We start from the raw sequence: 15,412 nt of genomic DNA on the forward strand, positions 1-15,412 counted from the left end.
ACAGGACGGATAAGCTTCTCTCCCCCGCAGCCCACTTCCCCTGAGTCATGCACATCTCATTCATACTAAGCTCATGACCACAAAAGCTTTATTAATATTTCTATATCCCCGTAAACACGTGCATCAGCATCCTGAAACTTTTTGAGGTGGCAGAGGAAGAAGAAAGACACCTGGGTTGGTTTTCCTCCGTCTCAAGCATTTTAGTCACAAACCAGTAGCTGGAATTAACAAGGAATTTGCTGCTGATGCGTATCACTGAGCTGGTCTGTGTGAGGCTGAGCACTCAGTTTGATGAGATGTGAGGACGGCTTAGCATCAGAAACCAGCAGCGTGCCTGTCTGTCTGGGCGTCTCTCTCTCTGGATCCTATTCAGATATAATTCTTCTTCTCTTTTGGAGAGGATATAATATCTGTGTCAACTGCTGTTTTAGAACTATATAAAGCTCTTTTACTCACGGCTTCTTGTTCAGCGATTCCTCTTAAAGTGCACTGTATGTTGCTGTCTGTTGTGATCCTTATTTAGCTCTGTCTTGAGTCTATTCTCATCTCATCTCATTATCTCTAGCCGCTTTATCCTGTTCTACAGGGTCGCAGGCAAGCTGGAGCCTATCCCAGCTGACTACGGGCGAAAGGCGGGGTACACCCTGGACAAGTCGCCAGGTCATCACAGGGCTGACACATAGACACAGACAACCATTCACACTCACATTCACACCTACGGTCAATTTAGAGTCACCAGTTAACCTAACCTGCATGTCTTTGGACTGTGAGGGAAACCGGAGCACCCGGAGGAAACCCACGCGGACACGGGGAAAACATGCAAACTCCGCACAGAAAGGCCCTCGCCGGCCGCTGGGTTCGAACCCGGACCTTCTTGCTGTGAGGTGACAGCGCTAACCACTACACCACCGTGCCGCCCCGATTCTATTCTATTTTATTTTATTCTATCCACATTCACTGGATACAACCAATCGCACGCTCTGATTGGCTACTCTACTACTAGGCTATCAGCTCATATACTGTGAGTAGAGGAAAAACAAAATGGCGGCGCGTTTTGCTGAACCAACTGAGGACAAAATAAAAACTCTACTCAAAAACAAAACCCCAAAACATACAAAAAAAAGCAACAAAATATGGAATGAAAGTATTCGATGGTAAGAATGTTTTTTTATTTTTCAAGAATTATTATTATTATTATTATTATTATTATTATCGCATTTTTCACAAATTGCTCCTGTCATTTCGCCGGTTTGTTTACATTCTTCATCTTTAAACATTAAAATTTTTTGAATTTTTTTTAGACTGGTTCAAAAGCTCAAAGAAGTTTGAAAATTACAGAACTGAAATGTCCAAGGAAGAATTAAATAAATGTCTGAAGCTATTCTATACCTCGGCACGACAGCAAGACGGCGCTTTCTACAAAAAAACAACAACAACAACAACAACACCTAAAGTCAATTCGTGCAGCCATCGATAGGTTTTTAAGAAGTCCACCGAAGTGGAAAAGATTGTCGGACATTTTGTATAAAATTTTTATTGGTCGAATTTGCAAAAAATAAAAGTAAAAATGCTCTGTTTCTCAAAATCCAGTGAATGTGGATAGAATAAAACAGTTATTCCACTCAATCTCCACGTGCCTCATCGGCTATCAAGCTCATGTCCGACTTGATTTCGTGGAATAATTAGTAAATATTCTATTATTTTATATTTTTATTATATTCTATATTATATTATATCATATTTTATTTTATATCTGTTTTTATTCTATTCTATTTTATTTTATTCCATTCTTTTTTTAACTTCATCTACATTTATCTATATTTTACTCTGTACTTGAGTTGCGGCAACACCTGAATTTCCCCTTATGGGGCTCAATAAAGGAATATCTTATCTTCTCATCTCATCTCATCATCTCTAGCTGCTTTATCCTGTTCTACAGGGTCGCAGGCAAGCTGGAGCCTATCCCAGCTGACTACGGGCGAAAGGCGGGGTACACCCTGGACAAGTTGCCAGGTCATCACAGGGCTGACACATACAGTGGTACTTGAAAGTTTGTGAACCCTTTAGAATTTTCTATAGTTCTGCATAAATATGACCTAAAACATCATCAGATTTTCACACAAGTCCTAAAAGTAGATAAAGAGAACCCAGTTAAACAAATGAGACAAAAATATTATACTTGGTCATTTATTTATTGAGGAAAATGATCCAATATTAGATATCTGTGAGCGGCAAAAGTATGTGAACCTCTCTGGGCCAGGACAGCTTGCCATCATTGATGGAACAATGAATTCTGAATTATACCAGCGAATTCTAAAGGAAAATGTCAGGACATCTGTCCATGAACTGAATCTCAAGAGAAGGTGGGTCATGCAGCAAGACAACGACCCTAAGCACACAAATTGTTCTACCAAAGAATGGTTAAAGAAGAATAAAGTTAATGTTTTGGAATGGCCAAGTCAAAGTCCTGACCTTAATCCAATGGAAATGTTGTGGAAGGACCTGAAGCGAGCAGTTCATGTGAGGAAACCCACCAACATCCCAGAGTTGAAGCTGTTCTGTACGGAGGAACGGGCTAAAATTCCTCCAAGCCGGTGTGCAGGACTGATCAACAGTTACCGCAAACGTTTAGTTGCAGTTATTGCTGCACAAGGGAGTCACACCAGATACTGAAAGCAAAGGTTCACATACTTTTGCCACTCACAGAGATATGTAATATTGGATCATTTTCCTCATTAAATAAATGACCAAGTATAATATTTTTGTCTCATTTGTTTAACTGGGTTCTCTTTATCTACTTTTAGGACTTGTGTGAAAATCTGATGATGTTTTAGGTCATATTTATGCAGAAATATAGAAAATTCTAAAGGGTTCACAAACTTTCAAGCACCACTGTAGACACAGACAACCATTCACACTCACACTCACACCTACGGTCAATTTAGAGTCACCAGTTAACCTAACCTGCATGTCTTTGGACTGTGGGGGAAACCGGAGCACCCGGAGGAAACCCACGCGGACACGGGGAGAACATGCAAACTCCGCACAGAAAGGCCCGAACCCGGACCTTCTTGCTGTGAGGCGACAGCGCTAACCACTACACCACCGTGCCGCCCATATCTTACCTTATCTTAAAAAATAATATCTTATTAAGTGGAAATATCTTGAATGTATAGTCAAATTGTTCTTCCTATAATAGGATTACAGTAAACCAAATCCAAGATTAACCCACTTCTCGACATGTCTACGAATTTCAAGCTTGAAATAATCTAATCTTGGTAAGAAATAGTCACAGATAATTTTCTGCTTTCAGTTATTTATTTTTAGAAAGAAAAACAAGACTATATTCAAGATATTTTACTTGCTAAGACGACATGTTTGCAGTGCGTATGATATAACTTACATAAATTTGTGATGCTTGCTAAAATTCCTTGCTTACGACAGGATTAAAGTTACAACAGTGACCTTTAAATACTGAAATATTCGTGTAGAAACTAGAAGTAGCCGCAACCCCGATCTCATTATTAAGCTTTAAGATTATCATTAACTATGAAGAACGATTTTGTGTGCTACTATTTAGAAGTTTGGATGAAGAGTGTACGTGATATTTTTCACTATGCTGACATACTTGCACCAGTGTAGGTGTTAAAATAAAAATGGACAAATTTCTCCGTCCACCTACATCCGCTAGTTCCTGGACAACATCGAGTGAACAGCAAAAGTAGTTTTGAATTTGGCATGTAGAATAAATGCATCCTTTTCTGTGTTATAACATTTGGTTTAAAAAAAAAATCGTGTTGTTTTTGTGCTGATTGGACTGGAGAGAGTAAATAAAAAGAAGAAGCTTTGAAAATCTGGGAAAAGTTTCCCTTTTCTGATTAAATGTCTCTAAGCCATGGAGCTAGGCTCTGGTCAGATGAGGTGCCTTGAGCTAAATAAATTTACCACAAGACGCATCAGAGGATCTTATACAGATCCAAATGAGCTGGTTCAGTTTTCGTAAACTGAAATGACTGAACTATGGTTGTTACTTAGGTCTGTCCTTTGAGTTTTTTTTTTTTTTTGGAGGGGTCTACACATATGGTTAGCGCTGCCGCCTCACAGCAAGAAGGTCCTGGGTTCGAGCCCCATGGCCGGCGAGGGCCTTTCTGTGCGGAGCTTGCATGTTCTCCCCGTGTCCGCGTGGGTTTCCTCCGGGTGCTCCGGTTTCCCCCACAGTCCAAAGACATGCAGGTTAGGTTAACTGGTGACTCTAAATTGACCGTAGGTGTGAATGTGAGTGTGAATGGTTGTCTGTGTCTATGTGTCAGCCCTGTGATGACCTGGCGACTTGTCCAGGGTGTACCCCGCCTTTCGCCCATAGTCAGCTGGGATAGGCTCCAGCTTGCCTGCGACCCTGTAGAAGGATAAAGCGGCTAGAGATAATGAGATGAATGATAATGGGTCTACACATAGGTGGTTTTAAACGGGGGCCGGGGGGGCCAGTACCCCTGTAAAATTGCTCCTGGCCCCTGTTGTGGCCCCTGTGCTGAACAGATAAGCTTTATTAATTTCGACGTGCGCTGGCTCGAAGATCGGAACTGACATGACGGAGTGTTCTACACGGACTCCTTAAAGCGCTGCACGCACACTGTTACCTGCAGCAGAAAGACCAGCAGCAGCGCGAATTGTAAACTTCGGACGTGAGAGATAACAGCTGCAGCCCTGCAAGGACTAGGCTACTGCAAAGAGGCGAAGGTAAGGAAAATTATTCAATTTCGTAACGTCAGTGTTTGCACATATCCGTGTTTTACTGTTGTTGTTCACTACAATAATAAATCCGTTTTATTGCGCTTTCTTAAAAGTGCGTTGCACAGCAATAAGTAGCCTAACTTAATATTTTTGGGAAATGGGTAAAATAACCGACAGTGTTTAACCTTCTTGTAAAACTTGAATGGCCTTGTGATATGTAGAGGCTACATTCCTCTCCGTTTACTTTTTAGTATACGGTAGGCCTACTGTAGGCTATCATCATGAAAAGGAGCAAGAAGGACATTATGTCCTTTTTTGCCCCTGTTGACAAAAAGCAACATAGAGAGAGTAAGGAAGATGAAGATTATGAAAGAGGAGAGAGAGCCAGAGGTGGAGAGAGAGCCAGAGGTGGTGGTTGGAGAGGTGGAAAGTGAGGCATCTGGAAGGCAATCTGAGAGTGAGGATGAAGACATTCAGGATCAGATTGAGGGACAGAATGAGGGACAACCCAACGAGTCACAACCAGATTCACCATGCATATCAAGTACAGCACCATCAGGTTTGTGATGAATAAATGTGTGTGTGTGTGTGTGTGTGTGTGTGTGTGTGTGTGTGTGTGTGTGTGTGTGTGTGTGAGCAGTGTCGGCCTATAGCCTACCCTGAAAGTGTGAAGTCTGAATAATAATTAATAAATATAAAATAAAAATAATAGATATAATAATAAATTAATAAATGAATAATGATAAATAAATGAATAATGATAAATGTTGTTCTCAGTCGCACTCTCATATTTACTGTATTCATCTTTCTCCAGATATCAGCAAGTGCTTGGACAACACTCCAGTGCAGCCACGTCTGAATAAAAGGTTCATTGTGTGCAAAAATAGAAATCTTATTTTACAAAAAAGAGAAACATGGTTTTAAGATTTATTGAGCACAATTTATTTTATGTTTAGGCTATTGAGGTATTTCACCTGACGTCACAGGGTCACGTGACGCCCCGGTGTCCGCCATTTTGAAGGTCAAGCTAGCTAATGTCAACAACATAGTAGCTAGTATGTTACTGTAGCAATGTTTACGTTCAGTCATTTGGATGACTGTTAAAACCTTTCAGTCTCAAGTTTTTCCTTTACTGTATTTACTAGTTTACTGTAATTATGATCCGGCAGCTATTTACACCGGATCCAGTGTAAATAGCTGCCGGAGCGCGCTCCGGCTTGCTCCCCCTCAAATTAAGCAGCGCGCTCCGGCTTGCTCCCGGAGTGCTCCGGCCGAGGTTCCAGAGCGCGCTCCAGCTTGCTCCCCCTCAAATTAAGCAGCACGCTCCGGCTTGCTCCCGGAGTGCGCTGCTTAATTTGAGGGGGAGCAAGCCGGAGCGCGCTCCGGCAGCTATTTACACTGGATCCGGTGTAAATAGCTGCCGGATCATAATTACAGTAAACTAGTAAATACAGTAAAGGAAAAACTTGAGACTGAAAGGTTTTAACAGTCATCCAAATGACTGAACGTAAACATTGCTACAGTAACATACTAGCTACTATGTTGTTGACATTAGCTAGTGCTAACAGCTAGCTGCTAGTACACTGCTACAACACAGACACCGACCCTAATAATACAGTTCTTGGCCATTGCCTGGTAACAGCAAATTTATAACGGGCCATGTCTCAACAGACTAAGAAGTTATTTCAATGACATTTAATAACATTTTGTTTATCCTGAGGACCGAAAGTAAATGAAAATGTGAACAAACCTTAGCTGTAATAAGATGGCGACCACCGGCTCCAGGGACGACCTGCTGATGTAGGCATGTTACCCAGCCTGACACAAAATATTTGTAGGCATCCAAACTCTTATACGCTTTCAGATCAATACCTGTGTATGGCGATGGGTTTTTAACGACATAGGTATACAGATCATGTGGGCCGAAGTCAGGTAAAGACGAGGGCTTCATGTACTTCCGTACGTCAGTGAACAATCCTGGTGGAAGCAGGTAAACGTCGTTCTCTAAGCCTGCTAACCTCAATTTTTGCAAATACCTCTCCCTCTGCTCGCCCTGTAAATGCCCTACGTCGCTGGATAGTGAAGGTGTTTTCTGCATCTCGCTCCTTTTTCTTTTATGTTTTTCGTTTGTCGCCTTCCTCGCATTCAAACTGATTCGAGCTGTGACGTCCAAAATGGCAGCATCACATGACTTGGTCACGTGGGTGAAAAACCTCTACTGAGACAGAATGTTTCTCTCATTGTATTTATGCTCAATGTATTTTGTTTTGGTTTTAAATAAACTAAACAAAAATTTTGAACGCTTAAATATTGCCATGTTTTATCCATATGTGCCCCCCTGAAAAAACACTGGCCCCACCTTGGCCCCCCTAGTAATTTTGGTCTAGAACCGCCACTGGGTCCACATCCAGGACTACAGTCTGCCAGTTGATGACCCTTTGTTATATGGCAACTACAGTCGAGCCAAATACAAAGTGGTGTAGTTACATGAACTGTACAAAAGTCTGAGGCACATGTAAAGAAATGCTGTCGACCAAAAAAAATGGCTTAAAAATAATGAAATGTAATGTTTCATCATTTAAAAAAATACTGTAAACAGTAAGCCATCATAAATGAAACAAAGTCAATATTTGGTGTGAGACGGCCCTTTGCTTTAAATAATAGTGGTCTCAGGTAAAATGAGCTGTAGGTTTTACTGAGCATCTTCCAGAACCAGCCACAGTTCTTCTGGACGCTTTGACTTGTCACACTCGCTTCTTAATTTTACACCAAAACCCAGTAGCCTTCATTATGTTTTCTTTTTTAATCTGAAAAGTGCTCTCTTATGTATTATTCTATCCACATTCACTGGATATGAGCAATCGGGCACTCTGATTGGCTACTCTACTACTAGGCTATCCCCAGATAGCATTACAGTCCGCGGCTGATGTTCTAAGGTCCGCATTGGCTCTGTCTGACAGGCCAACCCTTTCCATGGGTCAGCGTCGGATGTGAGCAGAATGATACACACAGTGATAGGTTTATACATCCGCGGAGCGGGACCGCGCGGGCGCGTTCTTCAACAGTTTCAACAGACACCAACAATTTCTTCAACAGTTTCAACAGACACGTGTTTTTAGTGATCCGTGCCGGACCTGGCCCACATCCGTTCCAGATCCAAAAATCGTATCTGTGCCGGATATGGGGGAGAGAGCAAAAGTTATGTGGGACGGATCTGTTTGCTGTATTCAGACCGAACTTTGGGGTACATCCGGTGCTGATCCGGCTCAGATCAAATTGCTATCTGGGTCAACTTATATACAGTGAGTAGAGAAAAACAAAATGGCGGAGCGTGTTGCTGAAGCAACCGAGGACGAAATAAAAACTCTACTCGAAACCCCCCCCCCCAAAAAAGCAACAAAATATGGAATGAAAGTATTTAATGGTAAGAACGCATCTTTTTTTATTTTTCAAGAATTATTATTATCGTGGGGCGGCACGGTGGTGTAGTGGTTATCACTGTTGTGTCACAGCAAGAAGGTCCTGGGTTCGAGCCCAGCGGCCGGCGAGGGCCTTTCTGTGCGGAGTTTGCATGTTGTCTGCGTGGGTTTCCTCCGGGTGCTCCGGTTTCCCCCACAGTCCAAAGACATGCAGGTTAGGTTAACTGGTGACTCTAAATTGACCGTAGGTGTGAATGTGAGTGTGAATGGTTGTCTGTGTCTATGTGTCAGCCCTGTGATGACCTGGCGACTTGTCCAGGGTGTACCCCGCCTTTCGCCCGTAGTCAGCTGGGATAGGCTCCAGCTTGCCTGCGACCCTGTAGAACAGGATAAGCGGCTACAGATGATGGATGGATGGATATTATTATCGCATTTTTCACAAATTGCTCCTGTCATTTTGCTGGTTTGTTTACATTCTAAGCGGAAATGATTTTATTGGACGTTTTGTATAAAGTTTTGATTTATCGAATTTACAAAAAAAAACCCAATAAAAATGCTCTGTTTCTCAAAATCTAGTGAATGTGGATAGAATTAAACAGTTATTCCACTCAATCTCGTCGTACATCGCTTATCAGCTCATGTAAAACTCGATTTCATAGAATAACTGTTAAATATGCTGCTCAGATACAAGCATTTTTTTTTTTGCAACATTTAATTCTGTGCTGGAAAACGAACGTTTGGAACTCTAAAATGTTTTTGTACTGACTCGATAATGTAGAAGTCATAAAATAGAAATCTATAACAAAGTTTGTATGAAAAAAAGCGAGGTGCCAAGACTTTTGCAGAGCACTGTACGTCTGGATCCGATCCAGTGACGGCTCCTGGGAGAGGAAGGGTTTAACCCAGAATAGTTTAACCCACATTTCCATTTTCCCAGAATGCACTGAGATCACTAATGAGATGTCTGAGCTGATCCTTTTGATCTGATGTAATGTTTCTGAGACACTGGTTCCGGATCAGTTATGATCAGGACCCACACAGAATCTTCGGAGTAACTGCAGGCAGATGTGTTTGTCTGTGTCACATCAGTTCTGTCTGTGACTCCACGGCCCAGAAGCCTGGCCTCATGTAACAAATTACAAGAGTTATCACCTGATCCATCACCTCGCTCTCTCAGTACCAAGACCTTTAATTACACACACACACACAAGCACCTGTTCCCAGCTCAGTACACAAACACACCCGAACTTGTGAAGTATTGCTCCTTGCTGATCACTATTGCCATTACCAAGCCTGCATTCTGTTCCGTTTTTGACCATTGCTTGTTCTAGCCCATCGCGAGCTGGCCTAGTAGTTAGCGTGCCTGCCTCTTGACTGGGAGATCATGAGTTCTACTCAAGGTCAGGTCATACCAAAGACCATTATCAAAATGGCGCCATCTGGCAAGGCAGGCTACAATACAGATGCGAGTAGGGAGTCAAGCTCTCGTGGTTACCAGAGGACTGGCTCCCCACTGTAACCCCAGTTATGTAATAGGCATGAGGCTGAGGCTATGGAAACAGAGATTGATGCCACCTAATGGTGTGCTAAGTGCCTGGTTAGTACTGGGACAGGAGACTGCCTGATTAGATCAGCCCCTGGCATGGGAGGGACGTTTTGACACCTGACCCGCTGTGAGTCTATGACAGGGATCGTCAGTCTTATCTGCAAAGGTCTGGTGTGGCTGGAGGCTTTCATACCAGCCAAATAAGAGGTCTACTTGACGGCTGATTGGAGACTGATTAAACAAGTGGAATCAGGTGAGGCTCTTGCCTGGTTAGAATGAAATCCTGCAGCCCTTTGTGGATAAAATCAAAGACCCCTGGTCTATGACTTACTAAGATTTTTTGTATATTTTAGGGTTTTCTTGGCCGCACGGTGGTGTAGCGGTTAGCACTGTCACTTCACAGCAAGAACGTTCTGGGTTCGAGTCCAGCGGCCGACGAGGGCCTTTCTGTGTGGAGTTTGCATGTTCTCCCCGTGTCTGTGTGGGTTCTCTGGGTGCTCCAGTTTCCCCGACAGTCCAAAGACATGCAAGTTAGGTTAATTGGTGGCTGTAAATTGATCGTGAGTGTGAATGGTTGTTTGTCTCTATGTATCAGCCCTGCGATGATCTGGCGACTTGTCCAGGGTGTACCCCACCTCTCACTCAGTCAGCTGGGATAGGCTCCAGCTTGCCCGCGACCCTGCACAGGATAAGGAGTTACAGATAATGGAATGGATGGGTCTTTCTTCTTTAGGGTTTTTTGGCGATTGGCAAACCAACTTAAAGGTGCATCACCGCCACCGACTGGGCTGGAGTGTGGAACAGGAGATACTGGGGGGGGGGGGGGGGGGGGGGGGGGGGGGGTGTTTGTATTCTTTTGGCTATTTCTGTTTCTTTTAAATACTTGATAATTTTGGGGGTTTTGTTTTCAAGTAGAGTTTTTATTTCATCCTCAGTTGGTTTAGCAACACGCTCCGCCATTTTGTTTTGCTCTACTCAACGGTATATGAGCTGATAGCCTTGTAGTAGAGTAGCCAATCAGAGCGCATGATTGCTCATATCCAGTGAATGTGGATAGAATAATAGCTTGTATACAGTAGAAATGACAGCGCATTATAATAAACGCATTAATCACCAACTCCTGATTTGTTCGTACTAAGTACAGCATTATACTCAACACTTACAACATCAGTCTTCGCTGAATCATCTCCAGCATGCGCCATTTTACTGTTCTTACTTCACTAACCAGAGCTCAGGATCGAAACAAAGACCCTGGAGCTGTAAAGTGCACCGCTGTGGCACTCATTTCATTATTGTAGTGTTAATAAATTCATGATACAGTGATCCAGTCACAGCAGTATGCATGACACAAATATTGGGATTGTGTATTATTCATTGCTGACTGAATGCCGTGGCAAGATTTTATCAGAGAGAAACTGTTTTATTACAGACGCCACTTGGTGTAGTGATGATTATATCGTATAAAAGATTTCGAACAGACTACACTTTCAAAAAGTGGAGGAGGAACGGAGGAGGCTTCACCAGCCTTCACCAGTTGCGCGAATGAATATTTATTTCTGACTCGGTGTCGAAAATTTCTGTGAAAAAAAAACATTTGATCAACATGTAAACTTTCTGAAGGGCCTCATAAAATAAACATTAATCCAATACGCATCAGGATATGAGTTCCAGTTACCTAATCAGATGATTAGTGAGAGTTTATCAAGCCTGTAATCTCCACTTACTTACGTTATGAAAGATGTTGTGGGGTCAAATAATCTGGGACCACACTGATCGTTTGGGTTTAAAAAAAATAGAAATAAACAGAAAATTCCAAGAATTTTGAAGATTTTTAAACAAAAAACTGCAACATCTCATTATCTCTAGCCGCTTTATCCTGTTCTCCAGGGTCGCAGGCAAGCTGGAGCCTATCCCAGCTGACTACGGGCGAAAGGCGGGGTACACCCTGGACAAGTCGCCAGGTCATCACAGGGCTGACACATAGACACAGACAACCATTCACACTCACATTCACACCTACGGTCAATTTAGAGTCACCAGTTAACCTAACCTGCATGTCTTTGGACTGTGGGGGAAACCGGAGCACCCGGAGGAAACCCACGCGGACACGGGGAGAACATGCAAACTCCGCACAGAAAGGCCCTCGCCGGCCATGGGGCTTGAACCCGGACCTTCTTACTGTGAGGCGACAGCGCTAACCACTACACCACCGTGCCGCATGATAACTATTCAATATTCACAATTTCTAGGTCACTATTTAAATTCAAGCAAATTACAGAAGGTTGGATTTTCCGAGACTCTTATCCCTTCCACTGAAGCACATGTTCAGATGATACTCTGATGGATTTGATCTAACACGGATCATAAGTTTTCACATAAATTTGTGGAGTCTGTGTTTAGCTCGAACTCATGCACACGATCATTACATACAAAAAAGGACATACCAGATCCTAAGAAGTTCTGAAATTCATGTAAATATTGCTAAGATTCTACTTTTCACGCAAGTTATTACTGATAATATACACTCACCGGCCACTTTATTAGACACACCCATCCACCTGCTCAGGGGTTAAATTGGGATTGGTTATGTGGGGGGGCTCTGCCTCGTACCCGCCCCTGCCCCCGCCGCCCTGCCCCAATATACTTTTTGGAAAATAACCCTCTAATTTGATAACCATATCATATTGCACAGAGATATACACCTTATCTGTGTGTTGTAGGCCTATGTGTGTCTTGTAGTGCCCCCCTACACATTATGGCAGTTTGAATGTAGATTGGTTGGCCAATGTAACAGATTGTACAGGTTGTTGTACATTGGTTTGAAGGAAATGATTAGTGGGGGGTCTGGGGGTCCTCCCCCAGAAGTTTTTTATTATCATACATGTTATTTGCTGAATTCTGGTGCATTTTAATAAGTTGTTAGCTGACTTTACAGAGGTAGGTTGAGCAATATCATGTTAAATCTTGTCACATGCCTACAGGTGAAAAATGTGAAGGAGAAATGTTCAGTGAGAAAATTTGAAGGCTTGCACAATCTTAAACCAAAACAGTTGATTTATTTCGGAGGATAAATGTTAAATATGCCAAAACACTGTCAGTCAAATTGTCAATCAAATATATTCATGCAGTGAATGCAACCAAATACAAACAACACTATAACATTGGAAGCATTTATTATTATTGTTATTATTATGTATTCAATTATTTATTTGGCATGTGGTGCTTTTTGTATTGTCTAGAACATACATAAGATGAGCATATTATAGCAGCAAAATAGAAGCACAATCATTTGAATGCAGCAAAAGTTTTGCTGCATTCAAATGATTGTGCTTCTATTTTGCTGCTATAATATGCTCATCTTATCAGGGGTGATTCTAGCATCTGATCTTTGGGGGTGCTTAGCCCCCAGAGCTGACAGAGGCACCTGGCTTGAACGACAGTGTTTCCACATTTATTCCGCATTTAGACTAGACTTAACTAGACAAGAAGACTAGACTAGACTTATGCAATGTTTTAACAGAAGCTGACCCAATAAACTATGATATCTACACATTTACAACCACTGACACAAATATTTACGTTATATTTTTAACTAAACAAGACCTACTACTGCATTTGTAATGTTGGAGCTATTCATTTTGAACAGTGGTAATTGTTAATTAATGTGTTATTGTGTATTGTGTAATAATAGTGTGTATTATTATGATTTTACATTAGTTTATATTTTTTGTTATATTTGTTATATTTTGGTCGTGTTCTTTTGATAGTCATTTGTTTAATTGTTTGCTTCGTGCATGTACGTTTCAGTGTCTGTTTTGATTAATTTGCTAATTATTATGATGTTATTTATGATAAATATATAAATATAAATATATAAATGATAAGCAAACGTAAACGCTATGTTACAGTAAATAAAATTGACTAACACACGGTGGTCTAGCACCGTAGCACTTGTACAGCTCTGCACAAAAGTATCTCGATATGGATGATAAATGTCGTTTTTATCATTCTGTTCATAGACCAGGGAACATCAATATTGCATTATGCATATTATTGTGTTGTGTTTAACAATTGTAACTCCAGGCCGTACCTTCACATCTCGCTATGCCAGTAATACTCAGGTGCTACTTCGAGTTCCTCATCGGCATGGAATCCAGTTAAAAAAAACACCATGTCGTAGCAAGCACTCGTGCGGACAGGCAACCCAATCAGAGGGGACGCAAGGAGGAGAGGGATTTTACTGCTCATAGAACTATCACGTAACAGGTGAATTCAAGAACACACACACGGCCACGCACACATTCATTGCGCAGTGTGCAAGGGCACTTATTTCTGAAAATTACGTCCAAAAGCAGTGTTTTTGAGGGTGCTGAGCTAGGGGGTGCTGAGCTCATTTTTGGGGGTGCTTGAGCACCCCCAAAAATAGGCTAAACACGCCCCTGCATCTTATGTATGTTTAGGCTCAACTTTTGGTCAATCTCAGTAACTAACTTTAACTGACATCTCCCCCTTCCCCCTGGCTAATTTCTGTCGATAACTGGGGACTATGGAAATTGAACTCGCCAAATGCACAGACAGTTCGTTCAAGCACCTCTGATGGATTAGGATCGTATGCAGGTAAAAGGGGAGACGGTGTACGGAGAAAATTATAAACAAGTCACAACACTGAAACACAAGCCCAAAAACCCGCAAACCACGACTTCTGATTTTTTTTTTAAAGCGAGCTCACAAAAAAAGAAACCCCAAAGTCGCTTATAAAAAGCGGAATTGGCAACCCACGCAGTGTTCCAGAAACCAGAATCTCTGAATCAAGTTCTGTTCTAAATAGCTTTGACAGGTCGTCTTGTTATCAGGAAAACTATGATCTATCTCATAAAAGTCATGGGTTTATTGATTAATAAAACGATATTTAATTATTCAGAACTGAAAATCGTGAAAAGGGTTTGTTGCTTTTGATGTGTGCGTGATCATATGCCATCCGCTCCGAGCTTATGTGCCGGGGCTCAGCCCCGGACAGCCCCAGCCCAATTTAACCCCTGCACCTGCTGTTCTGTTTGATGCAGTTCTCTAATCGGCCAATTCCTTGACAGCAGCACAGTGCATCAAATCATGCAGATACAAATCAAGAGCTTCAGTTAATTAATGTTCATGATGTTCAAACATCCAAATGGGAAAAATTGTGATCTCAAAGTATGACTTTCTTTCACTGTGGCATGGGTGTTGGTTTGAGCCAGATGGACTGGTAGTTTGAGAATTTCAGAAACTGCTGATCTCCTGGGGTTTTCACACACAAACAACAGTCTGTAGAGTTTACACAGACAGAATGGTGCGAAAAACAAAAAACAATCATTGAGTGAGTGAGCGACAGTTCTGTGGGTGAAAACAAACGTCTTGTTGATAAGAGAGGTCAGAGGAAAATGGACAGATTGATTCGAGCTGCCCTGCCAGGAAGGATGGATATCGTAACTCATAGCAACTCTTTACAACCGTGGTGAGCAGAAAAGCATCTCAGCATGCAACAGCAGAAGAGCACATTGGGTTCCATTCCTGCCAGCCAAGAGCAGGAGTCTTAGAATTAAGAATATGTCCATATTTTCTTTTCCTTTATTGAGATCCAGTTTCTAGCTCATGAAGTCTATCATTTATAGACTATCAGCTCATCGCAAGAACATCTTGACGTGTTTTTGACTCCATTCGACCCCAGTGACACATTCAG

The 15,412-nt window shown here is 42.0% G+C and overlaps 1 protein-coding gene across 1 annotated transcript in view; it reads right to left on the reverse strand.

Annotated features, from left to right (window-relative positions):
* The window catches only part of grm6a (glutamate receptor, metabotropic 6a), a 189,749-nt gene that overhangs the window by 34,849 nt on the left and 139,488 nt on the right, over window positions 1-15,412 (reverse strand). The gene's annotated exons all lie outside the window — the stretch shown is intronic.

Source organism: Neoarius graeffei, chromosome 10, assembly GCF_027579695.1.
Source record: "Neoarius graeffei isolate fNeoGra1 chromosome 10, fNeoGra1.pri, whole genome shotgun sequence".
Lineage (NCBI taxonomy): Eukaryota > Metazoa > Chordata > Actinopteri > Siluriformes > Ariidae > Neoarius > Neoarius graeffei.